Consider the following 21279-nt stretch of genomic DNA (forward strand, 5'->3'; position numbering starts at 1 on the left):
TTTCAGAGCAGGGATGTGGAACAGTTTCACTGCCCAGGACTCCCAAAGGATCTGACTGGCCACGGCCACTGGTGCTGGCTTTTTGATTTTTATTACTGCTTTCATAATACATCCCTACAGATTCATTTGTAATGCTTCTCTCATTCCTCTAAGTGGAGAATGCCAAGATAAGAATACTGGAGGTCTTTGTACTCTCAGCAGTGAAGCACAGCGGAGATGAGAGCAATAGGAAAGGTCCAGGAGTCCAGGAAATTTTTTTCAGTTGGTTCCCTTGAGAAACCACCCCCTTTGGGGGAGGCACTGCAACAGTGAAGGCAGGAGCTGCAGCCCTTAAAGGTTTTGGAAAGGAATTGCCGACCTTGTTGAACAAGATGCTAAATCCAGGCACCCTCAGAGCTTCTGCTGAAAACAAATAGCAACTGATTTCAGTCCTGCCCTGCATGCCACCACATTTTTGCTGCCACAAATAAGCAGCATTTCTACAGTGATTTAGTAGGTGTGGGGAGAAATGACACACTCAGGCTCACATGAACCTTCCCACCATGGTGTAGGAAGTTATACTTCTGCAAAGCAATACTTATTGTCTCTGTGTTTGCCCTGCATTTCACCGCTGCTGTTTCTTTCCCAGCCCCATGTTTCCACATCAGCTGCTCAGGAGCTGAACATCCTTTCTCCTGGACCTTATTATTCTGATGTTGAGTGGTGAAGCCAGAAGCCAAGGTTGCAGCTGTTTGGCTTATCCTTGAAATTTTTCTGACAACAACCTGGGTCTCCACTTTATTTATGACCAGCCATATGAAACTTTCATGAAGCATATCACTAAAATTTTAGTTTTCCTGTTGCTTTTTTTTACTGTGAGATAAGGCCATTTATCTTCCTTGCTGATGTTTTTAGTCCTTCAGCTTCCTCAGGTTGAAGCATTTATTTCTTTAGGCAACAGTTTCTACATTGTTTGAGAGGCAGTCTATTTTTTAACACTATGGTACATGTAACTGCTAAACTATTGCATGCATGTAGTTACTCCATTGCATAAATATGCATTTGTGACTAGGATGAAGGAACAGTAGGTTCATGGAAAATTTTAAAAATAAATTTTTGAGAAGCAGTTTGGAGCAGTTCCAGTCTATCTGAGCACTGCAGATGTAATGCAGGCTGCCTGCATTTGCAATGCACAGTAAAAATTATCAGAAGATTCTGATTAGTAAGTGGAATGTGGAATGTGTTCCCAACAGACCATTTTCCCATAAGAAATAACTCATTTTAAGCTCTGCTTATTTTTTGAAAGTGCATAATAGACCTGACATTGAGAAAATTTTGTGTGGAGCAGGGGAAATAAAAAAGCCACCTTCAAGATATAGGAACTCCAAATCAAATCATTTGGTTGAAACAGTCCTGCATTATTTCTAGAAAAGAATTTGATTGACAAGTGAGGCATGAAAGAGCAGTAAACCTCTGATCCCAGGGATGTGTGGACTTTAAGCAGTGGAAGGGCCCTGCTGCTTGCCCTCAGCCCGCCCCACTGCTGTCCCAAACCACTGCTCAGAGGCTACTGCTCACGGGTGGAGTCAGCTCCATCTTTAAAATGAGTTAGTTTATTGCCTGACTTGCTGCTCTAAGATGGCAGCTGCTTTACCAAGTTGTCTTTGCCCTGCTTCCCAAAGATAGGTCTTCTTCAAAAAAACATGAGCAGCCCTTGCACCAGCATGAATTGTTTAATGTGCACTGTAAGAGCACACGCGTGGCTCGGTGAGAAGGTATTTTCACAACAGGACATCACAACTGGTGATGGACAGCGAAGCAGCTGGTGTCCCACCATGTACCAGCTCACGTCTGGCAACTCATGTCTAAACTGCGTGGATCTTTGGGGCCTGGAGAATTCATAGACATCAAAATCAATATGTGCCATGGTCAAGTCACCTCTGTTCTGAGACCCTGCACTTCTGCACCACAAAGGCTGATGTTTTCTGCTCTTTGTGAGCTTTTAAAATTATTTGAAAATTGAATTTTGAGATCTCAATCTTTTCTGGAGAGAAGTCTTTCCTGAGACAGGGCTGCTTTTGTCAGCACGTCTGCCAGCTGTTGTTTCAGGATAATCTGTAAGGTGAAGCAGGCATTTATGGCAGTTGCAGCCCCTCCTTTTTCCAGTTCTTTCCAAAAAAATCTGAAAAATATAGAGATGTGTTCTCTGTAGGAAAATGTAGGAATAAAACCTCCTTTTCTTAGGTTTTCCAAGAGTGTTCACGAAAAGGGTCTGTGCTCATACCAAATATTCTAAAATATGTACATTTGTCACATGTAAACCACTGAAAACTAAATAAACAGAGGCTACAGATTTTTCTTTATGCAGTTTAGGTTACAGACTGCAAAGCAGCTGCAAGTTGGCATCCACTGAGAGGTGGGATTGGATTGGCTGCCTTCTCAAACAAAGTGCCACCTCAGAATGAAAACGTGAGAAACAAAATGCTGCATTTCAGCTTGGCAGTCAGCCCCGGTCAGAATTTGAACAGGAGGCTTCTTTGAGGTCCTTGGATGCTGAGTGAAATGTCTCTGACAATTCAGTATGTGCACAGAGATAACACATCAGTGTATCAAAATGCAACAGGCTTTGCACTGAGGAACCAATATTTTTCTGACCTCTCCTCTCCTGGTAACCTTGCTCTAAAGAGGATTCTTGTCTTTCCTTTGTTTTGGAAACTTCATCCATTATCTCTTTCACCTAATCTGTTTAAACCTATCGATTTCACCTAATCAATGTTTAAAATGCATCATATATATTTTCATTTGTAGTTAAATTTCTGGGCTGCTAGCAGTGATTCTTGTTCTGTACTTTGCATTTTCACTTTGATTTTGAGACCTTCCTAACAATAAACTATAAAAGCCACCAGATCATTATTTCTAAGGATGCCACACTGATATATATGCAACCCTCTGTAGCTGAAAAATACCAGTGACATTCCTCTGTTCGTCTAATCCTTGACTTCAAGACATCATCAGATCAAAGCCAACCACTCAGCCAGAATATGCTGGGTTTTCTTAATTTCCAAAAGAAATACCACAACTTGCAGAACAGAAAATCCCCTGTATCCTTCTATAAAATCCTTCAGAATGAGACACGCTTATGGCTGTAAAAGGAGGGAAAAAGCAGATAAAATTCTGACCTCCTGTAGAAATGAATCTCCTGTTATTTCTCTCACTGAGGCTCTGATTTCACCCAAGAATTACAGCTGTGACTTCTTTTAAAAAGTAATTTGTCTCCTTAGACAATTTTTAAAATAAATGCAGCACTATCACCCAAGGTATGGATTTGTGCTAGTGAAAAGAGACACTCCATTGTGAAATGCAGACTCTAGAAATTAATTCCCTCTGAGTCAGTTTTGTTACATTTGGTTTGGGTTTTTTTTTTTTTTCCTTTTAAACAGAGTCATCAATTTTTAGGCCAGATGAGATCACTTTAATTGTTTTGCCTTTCTTTCTAATACCAATTATATCCAGGCATGAATTATTTCCCATTCGAATTACACAGTATTTCAGTTGAGAAATCCTATTTTGATTCGAACAAAGGCAGTGATGGAGAACCCACAACAGCTTTTTCTAAATAATTTCAGTGGTTAATAACCCCCTGCTTAGATAAATTGTAATCTCCTTTGCAGTCTGAATTTGTCCTGCTTCAAAGAGCAGCCCCAAGGTAGTTCTGTACATTTGCTGCAAAGGCTGAAGAGCCCACTACCATGGCTTTGCTCACTGCACAGACATTGTGAGTGTGTCTGCCTTTAACTTTTTCTTAGGTACACTAAACAGCTGTCAGATGAAGAAATTTTCATCCTACCTGTTCCAAGGTTGCAGCGTTTGCTTTTGTTCTCTACCCCAGGATGCAACACAAGGTGTCCTAGCAGAAGTGACTAGCACAGCCAAGATAGCCTGCATGCACCAAGGTTAGTGATTATATATATATATATAATCACTTCTTTATAACTATATATTATATATATATATATAATCACTATAGTGATATAGTGTTAATGATATTCTCTTGTCTTTGTGCAGTCTTTGCACATGTTGGAGTGATGGCTTGAGCTTCACAGGCCATGTCTGAAGTTACCCCTTCCTGCCATCCACAAGGCAGAAAGTCACCAGACCTGCTAGCACAACACCCCCTGCCATTTCTCCCTAACCCACTTCAGCTGCAGTGATCCATGTTAAAGAAACAATTCACAAAACAACAGGAAAAAAGTAACACACTGCCCTAAGTGTTAAGGCTAACCCAGATCCCAGTGACAGAATGGGGCTGGGAAGCGAATGCGTCAGCAGCTGCCCTGGGTCATCTGCACATTCCATTGAACAGCCCTTCTTAGGACCCCCTTTTTCTGGAATATTTACACCTAACTTAGGACCCAGCTGTGCACTGTCCCTTCAATACACATGTCCTTGTATTGGCTGATGGTTAAGCTCACCGCACATCATTCTGAGCAGGCACCTCGCTATGTTAGAGCAGCATTTGTCAGGCTCTTTGCTTGCTCTAGCATAACCAAAACAATTTTGCTTCATTTTCAGATTTCCTTAATTCTTTTATCTGTTAAAAAAAGCCAATGGTTCTTCAAAGTTCTTAAGCAATTGTGCTTCTCAAGATTGGTGATCTATTACTAATAATGTTTTATAGTTTTATCTTTCAGTGAGTTATTGTTGTAAGTCCTTGCCAAATTTTAATGAGGAGCCCTACTGACACACTTGTAGGAGCTTGTGAGGATTACAGATATGTAACCCTTAATGTTGTCTTCAGAGATCATGTAAGGACAGCTGCAGTGTTCATCAGTCTCCATTCACCACATGGAGCAGTTACTTTCTCCTGGTGACTCCCTCTTCCCTTCCCTCAGAAATAGAGCCCCAGGGTCATGGTGCCTGGAACACAAGCTTTCAGAAGGATTTATGTCTCCTCTAGCAACTGATTCCTACAACAGGCACCATGAAGGATCACCACAGTGGAAATTTTAGTACAGCTGTGTCTTCATTATCCTTTTGCCATCACACTTTAAGCTTCCTCTCAGGTTCCTTAGAAATATGTTAATTAAAAAAAGATTTTCAGCAGAAGAGAGATGAAACACAGTGCTTACATGTGTGTAAGTGTCCAGTTGCTGAGGGTGGGGCTCCCATCATCTCTCAGACAGCCTGACCTCTGCATGTTGGTTTATTCCTGCTGAACTGTATTTGACTTGAAATAGTGAAAATAATGATTTTGCTTCTTACTTGTCTAGTTCATATATCACTCAACAATTGTTGGCTTTGCCAAGGGCGACTCTTGCTCTATTAATCCACAGGCTGGCTCTCCAGAGTCCTTCACTGTGGCCTCACCCCAGCCTGCCAACTTCTGGGTCTACTCAGGGCTTCTTACCCACACACAGCACAGAAATAATATTAACAGCATCCACTTAAATCAACAAGGCAGCTTTGGGACTATGCTTAAACTGTTAAGCCAAAGCATAAATATTTCTGGAAACCTCAAAAATGTGAGTTTAGAGTAGGAAATTGCTTGAAAATTCACCTGTTACAGGTGCTACTGCAGTTCCAGTGTAATATAAACATGAAGTAACTTTTGTTTTAACTTAGTAGGATTCCTAAGGAAATATCCTGTGACTGCTTTTGTTTTTAAATTTACTATGCTTTAGTTCACTAATTGGTTTATTACTGTAATTACTAGTCTTTCAGGCAACACTTATTAAAAACAAATTAGGTTGCTGCAAACTCTGGTGATTTCATGATCATATAGATCCATATAAATCACAGTTAATTAAGCTCTTTATCACTTAGGTCTTCCATACACAATGTATTTACAGCATTGCAATAACAGGCAATATTCCTACCTTTCCACACCAATTTAGTTATATTAAAACAAAAATGGGTTTTAACAACAGAGGCTGAAAACCAGAATTTACTTAGGTAGCCTGCTGCACAGTAACAATGATATGATGGTGTAAGCTGATGGTGTTTATCTAGAGAGGGGAAAAAACCCTAGAAATATAAGCATAATCTGAAAAATGCTATTTTTAAAAAGGGAAAATAAAGCAAGCCAAGTTAAAACTCTTTGAATATATGTTTCCTTTCCAAGTCTTATCAGAGTTGTTACAGGGTATAATTCTGTCTGCACTAAAATGAAAAAACCCAAAACAAACCAAACACCTAAGCCAGTTAAGAGTACAAGTATTCCTTAAAATGTCCAAGCCGATATGTGCAAATAATTATAGTCTGGACTTGTTTTCTTCTTTACAAGATCCACTCTCTAATAAATTTCTCTTTAACAGCCATTACCACTTCCAATAAAGATTTTTGTACTAAAACAGCTACAGAATGTATCCCGACTTGCAGGAGTCTCTGAGTGGTAAAGTTAGAAACGAAAATGTGCCATGGGTCTTCAGGAGTTTTGTCTTGAATTAGGATCCTTCAGGGGCAACTCCACTAAAACTTCCAGGCCAAGATTCAACAGTTGCAAATTTTGATCTTCAAAAAGGCATAATTCAAAATAGAGATGTTTTTTAATGCTTAGGGAAAAAAGAAAATCATCCCTCAATCAAACCGCTTGTACTGACCTTCTTCATTTCTGCTTTCATATTTATGATGACTGGACAAATGCACTAGTTAACAATTATTAGCTAGAACTTAATGCACTAGAAAATAGTTAGGAGCTGCTTCCACCACTCCCTGCACACCTGAAGGCCATGCTAGGTGAGAGGTATCTGGCTGTGCTTTGGAGGCTGACCCATGGCACCATGAAGGAACTGGCAGGTGAGATGTCCATCTGCAGCCCAGCACTGGCTGACCAGCGCCGCCAGGGCCTGAGATAAAATAACATTAGTAATAAATACTGATTTCAGGCTGAACTGACTAACATTACTAGTAATTTACTAAAGCTGGCTGCTGGGGGTTTAATATTTTCGAGCTGCTGGCATAACGTAATGACCTGATGTATCAACATTTCCTCATATAATCACTACACAGCTCCTACAGATACATGTGTATTATTGCTTTATGCAATACATCTTTGGAACTCTCTGTCCCATTAGTTTGGTGACTTTGATGGCTGCTTTTGTGAGATGCTTCAATCCTGACTGGCATAGAGCACCTCCAATGTGAGATGCAGCATGTTATCATCTCATGGTTTCTGTTTCTTCATCAATATTTTTTCAAGTGGGTGCCCTGCTCCCAAACACCCAGCAATCCATCTCTTGCTGTGGTATATTGATAATCTGAGTATATTTATGAAGAGATTAGGAGCCATGCTTTTTTAATATGTATTAACTCATTTACATTTCTCTAGCCCTGAAAAACACAGTAAATAAAACAATAAGGTAGATGTTGGAGTCAGTTTGAAAGAGGAAAAGATTTTGTGAAATACTATATTTTAAATGTTATTTTAGCATGTTGGAGCAGCATACTTATAATGGCAAAAAGGAAATAAAGGAAAAGATCATTAAAAAGAAAAAAAAGTCCTACCTCAAATGTTACCAAAATGTCACATCACATAGAAACACTTTCAAAGAGGAAGATATGTTCTTTCCTGATGCACCAGTTCCATAATATTGTGACATTTACATTCTAATGATAACTAAACTTTGATCTTTGGGAAATTTTAAAGCAAAGAGCCTGATTTGCTGTGATTTTGCCACCTCCCTGAGGGAACTAGATGCAGCCTGCAAACCTCACAGGAGTTATACAAACAGAAAATAAGAAAGTAAAATATTGGGAAAGATGGCTGTTTGGATTATGTGTGCACAGAGACGTCATGAGGATTAACCAGGTTAACACTGAGGTTTGGTTAAGGATAGCTACACAAAACCCATGCAAACACTCCCCTGCGCTTAGGAGGACAGGGAGCTAAAGACATAAACCTGAACCCATCTATCTTTTACTGACACTGGGCTGTTGCAACGTAGCAGTCAGAGGATTCCACACTGGGTCTTGAGAAGTTGGGAGGTAATGGGATAAAGGGATTGCAGAGCTTCAGCTTTACTCCTAATCCCTGTCACAGAATTAAAACAAACATGGGGAGGAAATCCTGTAAAAACCCTCCTTAGGAGGGAGTAAAGGACATCATTCTGCTTACAGCTAGGTGCTGCTCTCTGACCAAGGTGGAGGCTGTGGAGCCTCCTTACTTTTGCAGGGCATGCTGTCACGTGTCCTGATAGAAATATGTACTTTAACAATTAGGCTTGGGCTTGATTTAAGGTGCAGAAAAGGTTTGCACTTCTGACGAAATACTGGCATCTGAATTCTGCTGAAGGCAAATCCTCATTTTACACTGCAGCCATTCTTTGGTCTCTCCCCTCTCAGAGCCTGGAAGGAAACTTTTCCTTCACAATGTTTTTCTTTCAAAAGCCCAGCAGCTACTGAGTTTTTAGGAACTGTTTTATTTGCTTTGGTGTGCTGGGAAACTGGCTACCTTTAGTAGCCAGTTTTACTCACTTTAGTGTGAGTAAAAGGGGAAAGAGCAATTTTACCTGGGTTTGTACCTTCCTGAATCCTGCAAGGCACATCATGCAACTCAGTGATATATTAGAGTGAGCAGGTTCCTTGCAACAGGGAGATAGAAAAAAAAAAAAAAAAAAGAAAATAGGTGGTACACAATGCCATGCAACCAAAGATACTTTGCTTCTGTTATAATCTGCTACCATACCCCTATTCTGGGCAATGTTGTGCTTCTCCAAATTGAAGAAGCCTTTAGGTTCATTAAGGTCTCCAAAGACAAGCACCTTCTGCCCAAAAGTAATTTTCATCAATTGCCCTTCAAAGTAATATATGGGACACAATCAATTAACTCTTAAGGATTAGAATCTGAGCTACATGTAATAAATTCAACTACTTGCTCCTGGATGGAATTTTTGCTGTAAGTAGGAATTTTCTTAGTGTCAGAGTGCTCAAGATAATAGTCTGTAGTGTGGCTTTTCAGAGCCAAATTATCAAGCAATGTATATTTTGTGTATTCGAGTAATTCAATGATACCACCAATATTCAATATTCAATATTAATCTTTCTGCTGGAACTGATGTATAACAAAATATCTCCAATGAGAGAAATATGGGGCTTACTGCTAAAATTCTTGCCCAAGCTTTTCATACAATATTTCTGAACTTCAAACAATATATAATAATAATTTAAAAATGCAATTCTCCCATCTGAAAATGAAAAGTGTTTTTTGTGATTGACATACAGTGTTTAAAGGTTAGCATACAGAGTTCTTATATGCAGGGAAATATCTGTGGAAGAAAATACAAGCTTTGCAAATTGTTCTTGGTTTGCTTAGTTAATAACACTCAATGTTTTATATTTAATTACAGTAGATTGCAATTCATTATTTCAAACGGATTTAAAACCTAATAAGCATCAGACTCCAAATACTCCTCCTTTGTGCACATAACCACTTCCAGCTTCTCAACCTTTTGTAATATAAATACAGGAAAAATAATTTAAAGTATGTACATAAAGGGAGATACACTAGAACATTTTGTCTGTTCATTGGAGCTGGATAGTCAACACAACAAGAAAAATTAAACTAGGATTTAGAGACACTTTTTTTACCTTGTAGAATGAAGAGCTTTCATGATTTTACTTTAATTACCTTTTTGTTCAGTTTTTCCTTTGTTGTCTAAAATATCAATGAGATTTCTGTCTTCTATTTTCCATTGTTATGAATCTCCTGAGCAAAATTGCTGCCTTCAACTAAGAGCAGAATAGAAATCGGAAACAAAGGCACAGAAATGTTTAGGCAACAGATTACATTAAGAAAAAAAAAAAAAAGGGGGAGAGAAAGAGAAAGAAAGTACATCTTACTGAAGCAAAATTTATAAATATTTTCATTTCTTCCTACTGCAGAAACTTTCTGACCTCCTCCAGGATAGTTTCCCAAAACTGCTGTGAAGGCAGCAAGGTGGAAGACGGATGGAGAGACTGCAGTGCTCTGCCCTTCTCCCCCTACTGAGCTCTGCCACAAGGCAATGCCAACTCAGCTCTGTCCTCTTCCAGTCCCTTTACCCACTTCTTACTCCTGCCTTGTCTGCAATTAGACTTCTAAGCTGTCTTGGGAAGGAAAAGAGCTAGAAGAAACACATGGAGAAAACCTGCTGGCTAACCCTGGGAATTAGGTATATTCAGATCACTGCAACTCACACAATGTGGCAGCTGAAATGAAGCAGCATCATAAGACCCATAAAATCATACAATCATTCATATTGGAAAGACCTCTAAAATCCTTGAGTCCAACCATAAACCCAGCACTGCGAAGTCACCTCTAAATCATGTCCCTAAGTGCCATAACTACACATCTTCTAAATACCTCCAGGGATAGTGACTCATCGAAGGAAAACCTTTTTCTAAAGCAAAGAAGTCTGAATTAACCAAAGCTTGGTAGAATGAGGATAAGATTAATAGCAGTGTACCATTTCTAGAATTACAGTGTTGGCAGAAAGATATTTGTTTAAAAGAATTCTTTCTTTAAAGAAATACACTACATTATTATCATAATTGTAATAAACCCAAAAGATTTCAATCATAATTTTGTCTGGGAAACTAACTGTGAAATAACAAAATCCCCACAACTTTACTCTTGGTATGTGAAAGAGAACACATCTAAATTAATCCTCACATATTTTCACAGCTAGATTGATGAAAACTATGTCCTACAAAACAAAAGTAGGATTTCCAAAGACTGGAAAGCAGAGAAGCTGAACTACTGCTCCTTCAAGCACCTTTTAATCTACACTAGTGATTGTGAGGAAAGTGGGATGGAGTTCATTGAGGACTTAAGACAGCAGAGCTGAGGACAGATAAGTTCTTCTTTCCAAAAGGTTGTTTGGGAGAGGCAGACAGCTTTATTTCCAAACAAAACACATGGTCCAAGTGGCTATGCATCCTCCATCCATGCCAGTTGAAGCCAGCATGTGTTCTAACTTAAACAGGGGTAGGTCAGCCTTGGGCACAGGTACCAAGCCTACCAGATTGCTGTCAAATGAGCATAAAACTCTCAGAGCAGAAGTGCCATGGCACAGCTGTAAACCTGCTTGAGAAGTGAAAAAATGTGAGGTCTTTTTAATCTCTCAATTATATTTTTACATTGGGCTGCTAATAAGGAGGAGAGGAGAGTAAGATCTGCAACATTTCTTCAGCATGTATAAACCCCAGGAATTTGAGACACCTTCATGATATTTAGTATGAATGCAAATGGCTCTTCCCAGGTCTTTGTTTTCCTTTTTCCAACTTTTTAATGGATTTGGCCTTGGTGTCCCTTACTCTTGAACAACTCTAGTGTAGAAAATAATAGGTGTTAGTCTGGTTATTCTGAGCCCCAGGAGAGTATTATGCTCTCTTGCAGCAGTCCTTGACATCCCTGTGAGCAATGAACTGCACTTAATAGCACAGCATCCAGCTTCAGGATGTGTCCATAGGCACTATTTCACCAGTATCTTGTTCTGGGGAGAGACTTTCACCTGGGACACCTTCAGTTTGGGTTCAAAGTCAAGGTGTGTGACAGAGATTATTTCTCCGTGGATGTGAAGCTACTCATTGTCTCTGTGCTTTATATCTGAAATGGGCAGGACCATGTTTCACCTGTGAGAGGCTGAGGTAGTACTAATTTGCTGAGGTTTCAGAAGAGGAGAGAACTGCATCAGTGCTTAGAAGATTTAGCAGAGTCACATCTGTATAATGTCGAAGAGATTTTCATTGGGTAGATATTGTGTTGGGGTTTTAAATGGAGGTGGAGTATGGTGTGTCTCTGCAAGCTCAGAAGAATAGGTCTCACTCCCACTGCAAGGTCTGAGCAGAGCTCTCAGTTCAGGAGGAAATCCTTCATCATGCTTTCTTCTCTGCCTGCAGATGGCTTAAAGACACTGCAGATTATTTTTCCTAAGGTAAAAAATGCCTCTGCAGAAGGCTAGGCTTTAAAAGGTTGTTTCTTATCAATTGAATTCTGAGTTGAAATTGAATAGTGGCTGCCTTAGACCAGTATATGGCTTGTAAAGTGAAAGCTTGGCAGACAAAATACAAACCTTCTTCTACCTTGTATTTATTCTTTTTTATGGCCCAGTCAAGACAGGAAACATTAAATGCACTATTACATTATAAATTTACTTGTGAACTACTTTCCCAGGGAAGGTTAATGTATGTTGAATGTCCCCCTCCTCTCACTAAGCTCCCCATCTTTATAAATGACAATCTCCTCTCTTTCTGTAGATGTCTCCAAAAGTCATTGCCTGCAGCTCTCTGCTCTGCTGACAGCCTCAGGGAGCAGCATGTCTGGGTGAGCATGGATGTCTCTCCCCAGCTGTGTCACCTGTGCCCACATCCTTGCATGGCACTGACTGCTATGGCTCTCTTCTCCACCATGTGGGGGGGGGCAGACAGCATTTTAGGAATGAATGTTCAATACCAGACAAGAAAGAGGGAGAATGGCTAAAGCCAGGTCTTCCTCAGAGGTCTGTATTTCTTGTCAGCAGCTGAGTTGCATGGGAAGATGTAGATCTACAAGCTGCTCTCTGCAAACAACTTCTGTGACAAATTTAGACCCTCTGTGCCTCTTGCTTGCCAGAAATTCTTGTGAGAATACACCAGACATGAAGAAAGGCAGAGAAACAGCCACAGCTGGAGCCTGGCCAGCCCAGCTGGCATGGTGGTGTGTGTGAGGCCCCTGGAGCCTGTCCAGGGACAGGATGGTGGGGGAAGCTGCTGGCGGCACGACCTGCTTTCCTTCCCCCACACCTGACAATAGCCAGGTCACAGTAAAAGGGGGAGCCAGACCTGGAACAGAAACAGTGAGCTGCACTCATGAGCACTCGTTGAACAGCTGGAGACCACTGATGTTTATCTCTAGGGGAAACACGGCTGTCTCCATTTTGCCTTCATGTTGCTACACTGTTTGCAAGGAAGGGCAACCCCTTCTGAAGATAAACCACTGAGCAACTGAGCCAGAAGAGCTGTACCATGATTCAAAAGGCTTTGACGTGTTTGTGTAGTACACCACACCTTCCCTGTAAATGTGTGTTGTCATAATGGCGGCACTGGAACTTCTTTTTGTCAATGATCTACTGAGAAGTCCCTCGATGTGATGTGTGCTCAGGTAAATTGTGCTGATTAGCTTTTCAAGAGGGGCTAATGAAAATCACATTAGCACTATTTAACAAAAAGGTAAATAAGGAAATCTTTTGGAACTGGGCAAATATTTGGCATCAGTCATGTGTTTCTGTGAACAAACCTTTTTAGAGTGGCTGCTGATGCCACTGTCTATAAAGAGCCATGCATGCAGATTAGGAGTAAAAACTGATGTTGCTAAAATATGTAAGGTAAATATTTTGTTTTACAACTAATGAACTTGCGGTAATCACACTTTCAGGATTATACAAAAGGAATTATATCATTTTCAGGGCTATGAGTACAGCATAGACACCTGATTTCTGACCTAAAGGCATAATCAGGTAATGTCATTACTAAGACTAACTGTAAAGCTTGGCTAAAAAAAAAAAAATTTAAAAAAAATTAAAAAAAAAAAAAAAAATTGGTGGGGTTAAGGGATTAAATGAGCCCAGAACCCCATTTTCCGGAATACATATATACAGCCAATCACCATAACAGCTTGTCCCAGATTCAGACATTTTTTGATCTGCTGGCTTTCACTAATATCATGATAAGAGCAAGATACACAAGATACACAAGTGCTCCTTTGAAAATGTGAGCAGTTCTCTATCTTTCTGTATAACTGAAGGCTAAGCCTGCAAGGATTTTTAGAATAACTCCAGGGAGGAAGTTTCTAGGAAAAGAACTCATTGTACCCAGAGATGGCTCTTGCTATGCTTGTAGGAGTACATCCTGCAGGCAGCTTCTCAGCAAGAAAGAATAATTCTAATTAGAAATGTGAGGAGGCATTGGGCTAGAATGAAGGTCAAGAAACTTTGAAAATATTTGTAGTTTATAAGAAAAGCTTCTACAATATGTAAATGTCCAGATAGTTCATTAAACAAAATCTGTGGAATATCAATAATAGAATAATTTTTACAATTAACTACCGTATTTGTTGGACCCCATAACAGTAACTTCTTTCCTTAAGTTACTCTTTTCCAAGGTCAGAAGGAAATTGCCTTCTCTCCACCTACAGTATTGCACTGTTGTCATGGAATATCAGTCATGGGTAGGTTCTTTCATTTTCCTTACATGAATCCCGGTTGTTACCAAATGCAGCAGTCCTGGCTGAGGGGCAGAGGGGTGGGATAGGAAACCTGTTTGATCCAGCATAGAAAATACTCTGTTGAAGTTGGGGATCCTCCAAATTCCCTTCATCTGTGTCTCAACACTATTCCTGCATATTCTCAGATGAAGGAAAACACACCACATCTTCATATGTCTAGATAATAAGAATTGGTTTCAATCATGAGTATCTACATTGCCAATGTAGATAGTAACTTCAACTGCAATGTAAATGCTGGACTCAAAAAAGAGAATTCAAGTCGAGTCTTTTTATCTACTATCTTGAGATGCTGTAGGAGGGCAAGAGAAACCATACAGCTGGAGAATCTAGTTTTTCTCTGCACTTAAAAATCCTTTTATTGAGGAGGGAGGAAAAAAAGTGGAATTTCAGAATCTCTGTATCTGATGAGAGAAAATTTTTTGTGCCTAAGCTGGAAAGAAAAACAATCCATTGCTGTGGTAAAGGGTTGCTTCTGTATTTCTGCCAAGGTCATTGAATGCATAAATCCAGAGAGAGTACAGACTTTGAAAGCAGCTCAGCTGTTTCCCCACAGCAGCTCTCTTAGGACTCAGAAGGGTGGGAGAGTTTTCTTGACATTGCAAAACTGTTAAATACAACTGAAAATATTTTTCCGATGTTTGGCAGTTTGAGATCTCAACAACATGTAATGGATCTAGTGATGCCCAAGAGATTTTTATGGACAACAAGTCAGTATGCCCACGTTTCTTTCCCAAGGTCTCCTTCCTTCAGAGATCCCATTGTGAGGTTTCTGTGTCGCAGTCTTTCAACAACCGGGCTTGTTTTCAGGCTCTTTGAATTCAGGTCAGTCTGTTCTCTGTTTTTTTCCATATCTGCTTTGCAAGGCAGTGCAATTGAGCAATTCAGAGCACGTGCATGGGTTAAGCCTCTCAAAAGTCCCTTCCTCCAGCCAACACCCTTCTCCTGAAGTAACCCATATGATTTCAGAAGTTTTACTGGAATTGAAGAACATCAGAGTGTCAAAACATAAATGCTCAGTGAAAAAGAAAGTTCTGTTTCAATGTACCCAGGTTGCCTCCTGTGTTCAACTGCCTAAGTGCCTCTTGGTACATCTGGCTACCTGCTACAGACTCCTGAATCCCAGGTAAACATTTGGAGATGAGAGATGTGGTGTCACAGCATGGGCTTCTGGAACTGTGGTGGGAAGCCTGAGTGTTTCAGCTCCATATCCTGAGAAAAGCAGAAGTCCTGGCCTTGCTCCATTGGTGGGGCTCTCAGGCTTTCCAAGTTGTTTGTTCTTGGAGAAACTGGAGAATATCCAGTGGAAAGTTAACAGGAGAGTGAAAGTCCAACAGGATGAATCCTGTAATGAAAGGCTGGGCTTCTTTAGTCTGGTGAAGAGAAGGCTGAGGGGAGTCCATAGGAGCCTACTGATTTTCAGAATCTCAGCATCGTGCAATGGTTTGGGTTGCAAGGGACCTTAAAGATCATCCAGTTCCAACCACACATCTAACATCTAATCTAAACCTACTCTCAGTTTGAAGCCATTCCCCCTTGTCCTGTCACTACATGCTCTTGTAAATAGTCCCTCTCCATATTTCTTGTAAGTTCCATTCAGGTACTGGAAGGCTACAATGAGGTCACCCTGAAGCCTTTTCCAGGCTGAGCAATTCCAATTGTCTTAGCCCTTCCTCACATCAGAGAGGTGCTCCATCCCTCTAATCAGCTTGGTGGTCCTCTCTGGACTTGCTCCAACAGGTCCATGTCCTTCCTGTGCTGGGGACCCCAGGGCTGGCTGCAGCACTGCAGGTGGGATCCCACCAGAGTGGAGCAGAGGGGCAGAATCCCCTCCCTGTCCCTGCTGGCCAGGCTGCTTTGGATGCAGCCCAGGACACGTTTGGCTCTCTGGGCTGAGTGCACACTGCTGGGTCATGTCCAGCCTCCCATCCACCAACGCCCCCACGTCCTTCTTGCAGAGCTGCTCTTGATCTGTTCATCCCCAGCCTGTGCTGAGACAGGGGGTTGCCCTGAGCCAGGAGCAGCACCAGCACTTGGTCTTGTTAAACCTCCTGAGGGTTCATTTCTTGAACTTGTCCACACTGCGCAGAGTGAACTGCACCACTTGGTGCACACAGTGTCATCTGCACATTTGCTGAGGGTGCACTTGATCCCTTCATCTATGTCAATAATGAAGATAATAAATAACACAGGTTATTTAATATAGCCAGTGTTGCAAAGATTATACAAATCCTCTGTAGTGGCAGACCATGTGATGAAGGGCAATAGCCACAAACTCTGCTCAGTGATTCAGGACAGGCATTAGGCAAGACTTCTTTACTGAGGTGACAGCACAGCACCAAAGCATGATATCCATTGAGGTTGTAGAATCTCCATCCTTCGAGCTTTTTGATATTTAGAAGTATTAGACAAAGCCATGAATTCATGCAATGTTGATGATAAACATAGTTTTAGCAGGAGTTTGAACTAGGCATCTCTATATGGTGCCTTCTGACCTACACTTCCATGAATCTATGGTGATTTGAAATCTTCTAGGAGTCCTGCTCTTCAGATAAGCAAGATCACAGGCAGGAACAGCTTATTTATCTTTCAGAAACAGATAAACAATCTGCACTTTTCCTCCCAGGACAGCTGTACTTTTTTCCTCTCCTTCCTCAGGTTGCACACTTGTTGAATTTCCTGTCTGTGAGAACTTCAGAGAGGTTTTAGCTTTGTTCTGTGTTGAGATGGCAAGCATTTCACATGTGTGGGTTTCCATGGGACCACATTAAGGATGTTGTCACCATGAATAAATCACTGTCATACCCAGGTTGGCAGATGCAGATAGAGAGCTGAGATCACCAGCACAAACCTTAATTGAACTGTTTCAGTAGCTGGGCCAGCATTTCCAAGCACCTCCTCTCCCAAATACCCCAGGTGAGATTGTTCTTAGCTTCAGTGTATCATGCTCCATCCAAGAGGGAAGTTGCAGTCTTGATATCTGTCTCCCCTTCTGGTGCTGTACATGGGCTCATCCCCCAGAATCAGGCTTGCCATTAAGAGTATTTGCAATAATCTCTGCAAAGTTGCCAGAAAACCTTGCTGCTGCCTACACTTTACTTCAAACAAACTGAAAGTCTTTTCTGTGATTTTTTTTTTTCACCACTCAGCTGCAGCAGCAGCACAGTCTGAACCTGTAAAACAGCTCCACTGAGCACGTCAGCTGAGTCATTGCTTTTTACCATAAACCACTCACAGCAGAACCTGGAGAAATCAATAACACCAAGCAGCTTAGTAAAAGTGCTGAGGTTGTGCAAGGTTCTTATATAGACAACACACCAAGTGTTCACAGCAGGAAAAGCACCTCAGCTCATTAACACTGGAAAAAAGCCTTTAATTCACCACACACACGAGGTGCCACCTCTGTGATGAGAGAAGGTGATGGCTGAAGAAATACAGGAAGGAAGTGGAATCAGTGACACCACCGGAGGGGGAAAAGATCAGTTTTATAACTGAGCTTTGGAATACTGTTAATTGCATTTTGTATTCATCTCTATTCTGAGCATAGAGCCTGCATAAGTACATGGATCCTGAACAGAGGCAAAAGATGAGCTCTTCTTACACTGTAATGCTGAGCTGTCTGAGGGCAGGAACACCACAGGTGAGCTGAATGCCCTCTCCCTTAGCAAGTCACCCTGTAAATCTTGCTGTTTCTGGGAGACTGTGTTCCTATTATCCTCTGTGGAAGGGATAACAAGATGCCAAATCCCACAAGAGTAGGGGAGGCTGTGCTACTCTCAACATCTATGCAGAGAGAGTTCTCAGCCTGCAGCGTGGCCAGTGGCAAGAGTCAAGACTCAGGATAACAGCCTGCTCTTAAACACACACATCCACATGTACATGTACACCCTAGCTTGCATTCTGCATTCTACAAATCTCTTTCTAAGAAACTTGCCTCTAACCATTGGCCAGGCATGCTGCTCCTTTGATACTCTGAAACTCTTTGCATATTGCAGTGATTTTTGTCTTGCCAGCTCTAAAATTTGGGAGACCTGCTGGACATTTCACCAGAGTAAACATATTGAAGCATAACACTAGCTATCTGCTACACATTTCTGCACTCTAGAGGAAAATTTATATGAAAATGGCCAAATGTCTCTTTGTTTTGACAACTTTTTCCATCTTGCATCAACATAGCATTTGATTTCACTTTTCCCCTCTTCTCTGTTTTAACTTTAGTCTGTGAAAAGGTAAAGACTCTATCCAGAACAGTAAGACTTTCCACAGCCAGTAAGCAGATGTTCTTTGTTTGAAATCATATCCCAGCACACACTCATGTCTTATCTGCTAATGTCTTGTGATTATAATCACAGGGTTCTTCTAATTATTACAATATCTTCTTTATTCAGTTATGAAACTGGTCCCTAGGGACTTGAGTGCATTCCACTGGTCATTTGAGCTCTCTGACAATTCAAAATCTGTGATTGCTGAAGCAGCAGCAGTGACCTCCCCTTGACAACTTTTCGGGCCAAAGAAAGAAATGACAGCTGTGCAGGAAAACCAGGTACACCCAGTTTAAAGAAGTGCAACCAGACAGATTACAACCCAGGTGTCCCTTGGGTGAGCTAAGGCATCTTCTCCTTCAAAGAGGCCACTGGAACACTATCACAGCACCCCAGGGGCCACTGCTCTGTCTTTCTTCACTTTTCACCTCTTGGTTTAGCTGCTTAAGACCTGAGGAATATGAGCAGGGCACCTTATGCATACACAGGCCATGGTAGTATTGGTTTTGCTAGGGTTGAGCTGACCTTTTGTGTTTCACATTTTTGGTTTGAAAGAAAACAATAGTATTTGCCTTATTTGACATGTTGACTTTCTAAAACCATTCAGCTTCCATACTGTCTGGTGAAATTGCATCCATGGTCTGCAAAATACAACACTTCTCAGCTGTTGAGAATGAACCTGTAAATGGGAAAGAAAAGCCTGATGGAAAGGAGGTACACACTGGAGGTAGTGTAAAGCAGAAACATCTCCAAGCCTTCTCTGGATCTGAATTACTTTCCTTACTAGCAAACACTGATATTTCATTTATTTGCTCTGTCATAATTACAAGGAGAAGTCAAAGAGCAGATGAAAGACTGGGATGTATACAGCAAAACAGGAAGAGTACATGCATCCTACCTTGTAAAAAATCTTCCTTTAAATAAAATGTTTATATTAACATCTTTCTTTAGTGCAGCTAACATAACAAACACATAAAGCCAAAACACACCTGGAGTTATTCATCACATTCTCTTGTGTTCAAATTATTTATCTACAAAGAAACAGGTAAAAAACACCTCCTCCTGTAGAAAAAGCATTTGCACCCAGAAAGGTCTCTTGACTCTCACCTCCAGTGTCCCCCAGCATGATGGAAACACCAAACCTGACACCTCCAGTTTCACGGCCTATGACTTCAAATTCTTTCCAAAGTAAGCAACCTTCTTAAAATTTTAAATTGCTTCCTATAACTAAGGGAGCCACTTCTTGGCATCAGCTGGGGTGATTCCAATGCTCCTGCTGCATAACTCATTGCTGCACAGGGGTAGCAGCTATGAGAGGATGCACTTTGTCCAGTTTCTTTGTACCAAACTACTTTGCACCTCTACAAGTTATATTGGATTTAGAGTCCACACCAGGAGAACCCAGTCTGGTGAGGCACACAAGTAGCCAGACCAACCAACTGAGCCCTTCTTTTACTGCCCTACAAGAAACTGTGTGAAAAACTGCTTAGCACAAGGTGAAAAAAGCACTCAAGGTATGACTCAAGATGATACTTCAGAGACTTAATGCTGGGCCAAAAGAGGACATCTGTGTGGCAGCAGCTCTCTGGCCACAGAGAGCAACATACAACTTTCCCAGGCATTGTCCTAGGGAAGGCTGTGAGAAGATCAGAGAAAAGAATGATAAACAATTCTTAACTTCACTTGCTGCACATATTGTTGTAAACATGTGGAATGTATTATGGAGATTTTTTTACCAAAGGGCGATTTCTTAATTGGCCAGTGGTGATGGTGTTTGGATTCAAGGACCAATTGGGTCCACCTGTATCATGACTGTCTGTAAGGGCAATGGGTTTCTTAATAAGTATAATATAATAAAGTGATTGAGCAGCCTTCTGAGAAGCATGGAGTCAATGCTAATTATTACCCCTTCAGGGTACCCATGCAATGACACATCTGGGATGTAACCCAGTGATTTATCCTACTTAGGGATAAAGAGACAGCAGGGTGAGGCTCCTCCATCATTAGATATGTTAAATGTGAAGTTGCAATGGCTGACATCTTCAGAGCATGGGCACTACAGGGTAGAGAATCCTTAGAAATTCACTTTGTAAAGTCAGCTGTCCCAGGGTAATAATTTTTCACTGTATGTTCTTGCACTCATCTATTCTGCAGGGGGAAGAGTGTAGCTCTTATTCTCTGCAGTTATCCCCACTATTTCCTCATTTTTGCTTTAAAAGCACTCTCATATTCTTCTTCCCATGCCCTCTACATATATTTTCTCCTTTGTTGTACTCCAAGAAAAGCAAAATTGCAGTACAAAGGAGGTCTGTTGCTTTGTGTTTTTGAATGGCAAACCTTTCCACAAGTAGGCGAGGCATCTGATGGTCTGTAGGCCTTCAAAGCTGCTCACAGGTAGCAAGCACTGTTAAGTTCCTGCCAATCCACGTTTGTGCTGACTGACTGAACAAAGTTTCTTCTCTATTATTGTATATTTGCCTTTGGAGAACTATCTCCAGGAGGGTTCTGCACTTGCCCTCTGAGGCCCTTTACCTTATGCCAGTGCACGATGTGCTCCTGTTAGAGACTCAGGGCTGTTTGCTGCTATCACAGAGGCACCACAGGGCTGCAGTGAGGCTCTAGGCACACACTGCAAGTCACTCTTCACTGGCAATACCAAGACTGGCTGCAGACCGAAGGGCAACAAGAGACTGAAACACAGCTCACACCCCAGGGTAACGGTGGAACTATTGTGACTATCTCCCAAGTGCCAATTCTGACCTCGTCAGCAATCCTACAAGGGGGAGTGAGGTTCCAGAGAAT

The 21279-nt window shown here is 41.2% G+C and overlaps 1 long non-coding RNA gene across 1 annotated transcript; it reads right to left on the minus strand.

Annotated features, from left to right (window-relative positions):
- Positions 1-1698: 1698 nt before the first annotated feature.
- On the minus strand, positions 1699-5569 carry LOC128806131 (uncharacterized). Its single transcript, XR_008436722.1, has 3 exons — positions 5109-5569; positions 3827-3918; positions 1699-2161 (listed from the first exon to the last, which is right to left on the minus strand). It is a non-coding gene; the product is annotated as an uncharacterized LOC128806131 (long non-coding RNA).
- Between the last annotated feature and the right edge of the window lie 15710 nt (positions 5570-21279).

This window comes from Vidua macroura, chromosome 1 (genome assembly GCF_024509145.1).
Source record: "Vidua macroura isolate BioBank_ID:100142 chromosome 1, ASM2450914v1, whole genome shotgun sequence".
Taxonomy (NCBI): domain Eukaryota; kingdom Metazoa; phylum Chordata; class Aves; order Passeriformes; family Viduidae; genus Vidua; species Vidua macroura.